Here is a 7226-nt window from a genome sequence, read left to right as displayed (position 1 = left end):
CTCAACACACCAAACGAGTCGGAGTAACTCGTTTCAAATTGTTGTATTTTTACGATCTTGGCACAATACAACCACCAGAGGTAAACAGCGTTCAACTTGTTATTAGTAAAATCATGAAAACATGTTACCAGGCAACATGTTGATACATTTTATCTTTTCGAAATGATTGGCAGGCCACCTTTCGAGGTCACGAGTTGACCTAGAAATGTCCTTTACGTAACACCAGTTTCAGACTACAACTACAATTGTACACGATACGGTTGTCGAGTGGTTGATCTGATTTCCACGGTGCCTAAGCAACGTACTTCCCATATTCCATTCGCAGATGAGGGGTTCGAAGGTCCGTTTTCAATGCACAATCTTGTTTAAAAAGCGGACAAATTTTTATTTTTATGCTCTCTTTATCGTAGAATATAGACGAATCCTGCGGTTTACAGTTAGATATTCCCGAGAAGTCCGCATTATACCGGTAAAGACTCGGGCGGGGCGCGGCACGAGTTAAAAAAAAAAACTTTCACGCAGTAAAAGCGGTGGACGGCTGTGAGCCGCTCCTCGGCACGCTACAGTGTGGGTGGTCGGGCGTCGCCCCCGCTAAAATCGAGCTGAAACCATTTGAGTCAGCAACATTTGACTCTCAAAATGCAGAAAATAGAGTTTCAGTTGGTCTATATTTCAAAATTTTTAAAGGGTAGTATGCCCCTGGATCCCCTGGTAAAGTTGCGCCTTCGGCGCGGGGGATATTTTTGTTTTCATAATGCCTGAATCTTGTTATTATGTTATTTTTCACCCACTGTGCTCGTTTTTTACTGTGATTTATTTATTTTGTATTGTTCTCTGCCTCGCGATGTTTTCCAATGTATGTGAAACTTCTGAAAGTCATTCCCCAGTCTCACCGATGAGATAAAAACTTATATAAACAACACGCAGCAAGACGAGTCACTTTGCCGTTTCTGAGACATTGAGTCCATAGGCATACGAGATGACCCAGTGTGTTATGATAACACTACTGAAATCACGAACAAAATAAACAATATTGTGCTACTCATCTACGCGGAGAAGGTAACAAATTTATTGCCAAGTTACCTTGGAAAAGTTATCATGTTCCACAATATACTTATTATACAGTGTCAGAACACGTACCAGAACACGTTCCATGTAAAGTCGCCAATTCAGACTGTTTTTGAAGATTTAGTGTGAGCGCCACCTATAGTTCAGAGTTGTTAATCGTTTGTTTAATTTTCAGGCTATTTGAACCGCGGAGGGAACTGTCTCATTGTATACGTTGCTATAAGTCCCATATCGAACACGACGCGTCTCAAATTGATGAATGTCCTTCACGTGAAAAACTGTGGGTGTGTTTCTGTTTACGCCTACCGGTATCTGTGGGCCGCGAGGAAACACGATGATGTTGACATCGGCGGACGCGTCAATGTTGACATAAGAACGTAGATCGAAGGAATCCCCGGTACATAGTTTGTTGACCTCGTGCGTGACGTCATCGGTGCGTGGAGTCGTGTCATGTTCAACGTCGCCGAAGAGAGACGAATCGAATAGCGTGCAGATTGACAATTTTCTTGCACAGGAAGCCATCGTGGACCAATCTACCAAAGATTTGAATTGTTCAATTCATTTACGGTAATTCCTCGAGTCAGGAGGTCGGCTAGATTGTCAGCTGTGGGACAATATTTATACATGTATTCGTAGCCGTTAATTTCCTTCACTCTGTTAGCAATGAATAAAGACACTTTCCTATCACTATTAATCCAATGTAATGTTATTTAACTTTCACATCACAATACGTGTTCAGTAATGTTCAGTTTCGGAGATAACGCATTGTAAACAAACTTGCTCAATCACGTGACAACTAAGGCTGCCATCAACTCTACTGAGACGAGGTAAAGTCAGTGTTTTGCAGTTGATCGGCGCGACTCGGGTTTTTGCCATAAAAATAGCCGTTTTGTTGGTTTTCCTGAAGAAAACAACGGCACTATATGCTTTCATGGAAGTATCAGAAAAAAAACGTCGTTTGTGTTGTTATGCGAGTCATCTGTTGTTTCACTCATGTAGTATTTGTGATCTCATTTAGATCGTCAGCAATAAATTTCCCAATTGTTAGACATAGTGTCATTTAAAGGTTCATCTCAGTGGATTTACTTTTTCCAGATGTCTTGAATGTACAACTTTGCCTTTACCCTTTACGTGTACTGGAGATAATAAACCAAGCGGGCCATGATACAATGACGCTGTATGACTGATGACGTCACGTTTCGTAATTAATTGTCCCGGTGATTGAATGTTAAAAGGGAGCAGAGGTGTGGCTTTTGACACTCTGTACATGAAATTTGAGATCTATGAATGAATTCTGTCGATAAAAACAACTTGTATGTGCTGCAAAATGCCCTAAATATCGGGTATAAAACGGGCTGTGAAGCAGACGACAACGTCCGCTTTTCCTGACGTAATTTCGCCTCTAGAGGGCCAGTCAGATGATGTCATCAGTGAACACTGATAACTGAACCCATTCATGCTTGTATGTCAATCCCATAGAAATGCTACTATGAAAGACCTTGTTAACTGACAACTTAAAAGTTGAAACATGGAGAGGTGTTGTGTTATGAATGCCAGAACAATTCATGTTATGTTTCTCGAAATCCCAAATAAAAATTCACGTTGCTGGTTGCGAGAAATCGGCGGAAGAACTAACCTGAAAGTGAAGACACGTACAGCGTTCTGGCTATAGTAAACAGTGAGTGAATAAATATTGTACGAGTTAAAACTAAATGAGAAATATGCTAATATCACTTGAACCACAGTACTCATTTTGCCCAACTTCCCACTTTTTAAACGATCGCTTAATTTCCGACCTCACTGTATTTTCCAACCGGAAAACGACCACATTTTTACCGTTTTTTTTTCTCTCACTCACTTATTGAAAACACCGACCGCTCGCCCAAACACTGGTCACCGGCACAGGAGTAGTCAAAATGTTTGGGGATATACAACGAGTGTTAACTATTATAAATTCTGAACGGCTCTTCAAATCTATACCACTCCGTATCATTCGCGAACAACTTCATCTGTGTGACTGTGCAATACTAGAGCCAGTACAATATTGTAAACAAATGCCATATCTCAGTCATATCGCTATTGTATACACTACCTTTTTTTATTCTGGTTTGCACAAACGTTGAATAGACGTCAAAAATTCAAATATATTTAGTTTTTAACTTGCTGCAGTTTATGAAGCTCTCTTGGTCGTGGTATACGTTGGCCGCAACGTAATATCAAAATAGCTTAAGCGGCCAATAAGAGCTGCTAAACTGCAGCAAGTTTTTAACTATCTATATTAAATTATATGCACGCAATTTGACCCTTTGACTTAGATTTGATTAGGAAGGAATATTTTATTTTAAACAATATTCTGACCGGACGTTACTTACTGCCCCAAAAATGTTTCAACAAAATTGCGGTATGACTGTCCGATTTACAAGTACATCGGGTAATATATTAATAACCATTCTCACCAATCGCTAGCTTAGGAGAGAGTAGGAAATCAAACAGCCGCAGGTCGCCCGCCTTTTATGCATAGATTTCATGACGTCGTCTGACCGCGGTCGGGTACGAAAAGCTCGCACAGCAATTCACATATATCGTCAAGACAATGAATGAACAGAAAGGACTGGGAAATTAAAAAGATTATAATAGAGAGTTTAAGATTTGCGTACGTAACGGGAACGTAACGTGATGTTCTAATTTCGTTTGCGTTACGTTCTCGGGTGTCAGAAAACGATTAAGTACAAGCGCCCATAACGGGAACGTAACTGAAACCAGAACCATGTCAATCCGTCTCATTGGGCAACAATAACTACCTAATAACATTTGTTATGTCATTTCTCATCCGGAATCTGAATTAGTAGTTAGTTCACAGACATTTGACAGAGCTCTCGCTATTTCCATCCACTCTGCTGAGGTCCCAGGCCTGTTTGCCGAATCCTCTTTCAGCAGATCAATATCATGCGTTTTCAGTGGGTATAAATGTCAGCTAAAATGCATCCAATATTTCTTATTTCATCATAAATATTCAAAAACACTCTAATATAAAACGTTTTATCAATGTCAATGAAAATTATTCAAAATTGACAGCGAGAAAAGCTCTCGGAAATCAACTACGAGTCAGTCACCTTGATCACGTTCAAAACGACTGCCGAACGACCAGGCAACCGATGACGTCATTGGTTCGCGCGGAGGTCATGCACAAAGCAGTGACGTATCCGTTCTCGTTCCGTTCTCGTATGCGCATCTTAATGTCTCTATTGCCACAAAGTTAAATAAATCTGGCTGCATCAAAAGTTTGGAAACTAGTTATAATATTTTGCAAAAGACAGAGTGATCAACGACATCATTTTGGAACGCAATTGACTTCATTGCGTAACTTACTGCGCGGCGATGCTGACATCAAGTGTGTGTTGACCGAAGTTTGACCCTCAAGTCACGCACCGAACAGGCGCGTTACCTTAGCAATCTTTGTCTTCCTTGCTCCGCGCGTCGATCTTGTAAAATTGTTATTAGTTCTGACGGTGCTGTACGCAAACTTGTATATTTTGAGGTCGTTTACTTAGTACGCTGCTTTTCTAATTACGCAAATTTGTTTACAATGTTGTACCGGCTCTAAAAATTTCAACATTGTAATATATCGCTTTCATAATAATTACGCAAAGTCAGTTATTTAATATTGGACACAGGTGAAGTTTCGTCCGCGAACGATACAATGTGGTATAGATTTGAAGAGTAGTTCAGAATTTAATAATAGTTAGTACCCGTTGTATCCCCAAACTATATCACTCAAAACCACTATTCCGATCACTCCTGTGCAAGTGACCAGTGTTTGGGCGACCGGTCGGTGTTTTCAATGAGTCGGTGAGAGAAAAATTACGATAAAAATGCGGTCGTTTTTCGCTCGGAAAATACAGTGCGGTCGGAAATTAAGCGATAAGCGGTCGATTAAAAGTGGGAAGTTGGGCGAAATGATTACTGTAGTTCAAGTGATATTAGCGTATTTCTAATTTAGTTTTTAACTCAAACAATATTTATTTACTCACTGTTTACTATAGCTGGAGCGCTGTACATGTCTTCACTTTCAGGTTAGTTCTTCTGCCGATTTCTCGCAACCAACAACGTGACTTTTTATCTGGGATTTCGAGAAACATAACATGAATCGTTATGGCATTCATACGCACAACATTTCGCCATGTTCCAACTTTTAAGTAGTCAGTTAACAAGGTCTTTCATAGTAGCATTTCTATGGGATTGACGTACAAGTATGAATGGCTTCAATTGTCAGTGTTCACTGATGACATCATCTGACTGGCCCTCTAGAGGCGAAATGACGCCAGGAAAAGCGGACGTTTGTCGTCTGCTTCACAGCCCGTTTTATACCCGATATTTAGGGCATTTCGCAGCACATACAAGTTGTTTTTATCGACAGAATTCATTCATAGATCTCAAATTTCATGTACAGAGTGTCAAAAGCCACACCTCTGCTCCCCTTTAATATCTCTGTAAGTAAGTGTATCTTTCTCGGTATTCCACTGTGTATACCAATAATACCGACGTCGGGCGCGGTCTTCAGTTTATTATCATTTCAGGCTAGTTTACGAATCTCAATAATGTTCCAGGATCACGAGCGAAGGTTGAAACCACAAGAACTCATCAGTTGATTGGATTATTTGTAATATTGTATAGCGTCGGATTCAGACATACAACCGGTTATGACGTCATTCACATATATGTTCTGTTTCGAATCGGGGGAAGTCGGAATGTCAGAATTTGCTTCCATTTGCGTTTTTACTACGGCATTCAAAATGAAAGGTGAACACACAGCGCCGAATAAAATGGATTTGAATTGATAAGTGACGAATTCGCCCTCGACATCTCTTGAATCAGAAAGCCACAAGAACTTTGCAAACTTCCGTTCACAAAGTTGAAGACGTATTTGAAAAAAAAAACTTTCTGAATGTCACTCGTCAATGCGACAGGATTTGGGCGGAATCGTAGTAATATCGAGGTGAGGTCGTTAAGTAATGGTGGTTCAGTCATTGGGCAGTCACCCAGCGGGGGGGGGGGGGTACTCCAAGTCAGACCTGGTACTTAAGTATAGCTTTTTAAAAAAACCTCTAAATACGTATTATTTTTGTGAACTTATACCCCTTTTCAAGTGCAGAAATAGATACCCTATATACATACTAAAATCATACTGTTTCCAAAGTTGAGATAACATGAATTCATGAGTTTCCTTTTTTCACACTTTATTACCCTAACACGGTACACGCGCATACACGTCAAATAACTAAATAACACCCCTTTTACGCGTTTGTTTTACTTCATCTTGCGTACCATATTTTATTCAGAGAACCCCCCCCCCCTTGGGGCAGTCATGTAAGCTGGGAGTATTAGCGTTGTTCATACAACTGAGGTATGTAACGGTGCCTCTAGAAGGTAGTTGCGCGTGCAAAAGGTGAGGCGCATTTTTGTCTATATGGCAGTTACGCGTTCGCGCAAATCAGACTTACGCGTGACATTTAAATACAGTTCAGATCAACTGAAATTTACTACTAGCACTGCACTGTGGAGAGACGAGTTCTATGTGTTTTTAAAAGGCAAAAACATGTATTTAAAAACAAATCAACATCAGACTTTCGCTTGGGATTGTAATCACAATCCATTGGTTTCCATTCACAAGCCGAATCACAACTACACTCCTCAACTATAGGCGATAAGTGTTTATGAGGTGTGAAAGAACGGCGTCTTCAGAAAATAACTAGGGCGACTCCCGAGAAACAAAGCGAAGCAACGCAGATTGGGTGGTCGATAGTATTGTCAGAAAAAAGTATTCAAGTTTGTGGTCGGAATAAAACAAACATATGGTAATAATCATGGTAGGGGAGACGAATCGAAAAAAAATCGCTTCCCCCATAGGAAAATATAAATCTCTTAAAGACAAAAGCATCATAAGATGAGATGTTCGAGTACTGGCTGAGCGCCACGTTTCGTTTTTTCGGACTAAATCCGTTCAACTCGAACGATATGTTTCGTCATTGATTGAGCTTGAGCTTGAAACTGAATAAAAACACGTTCTGTTGTTTCCTTGAGTATTTGAGAAAAGTCCTTGTGGACCGATAAGTTGCAATAAAGATGTATTTTTACGCAATAGTATTAAATTACATTTT

This window comes from Saccoglossus kowalevskii, chromosome 20 (assembly GCF_978046115.1).
Source record: "Saccoglossus kowalevskii chromosome 20, keSacKowa6.1, whole genome shotgun sequence".
NCBI classification, from domain to species: domain Eukaryota; kingdom Metazoa; phylum Hemichordata; class Enteropneusta; family Harrimaniidae; genus Saccoglossus; species Saccoglossus kowalevskii.
Note: the sequence above shows the minus strand (reverse complement) of the source record.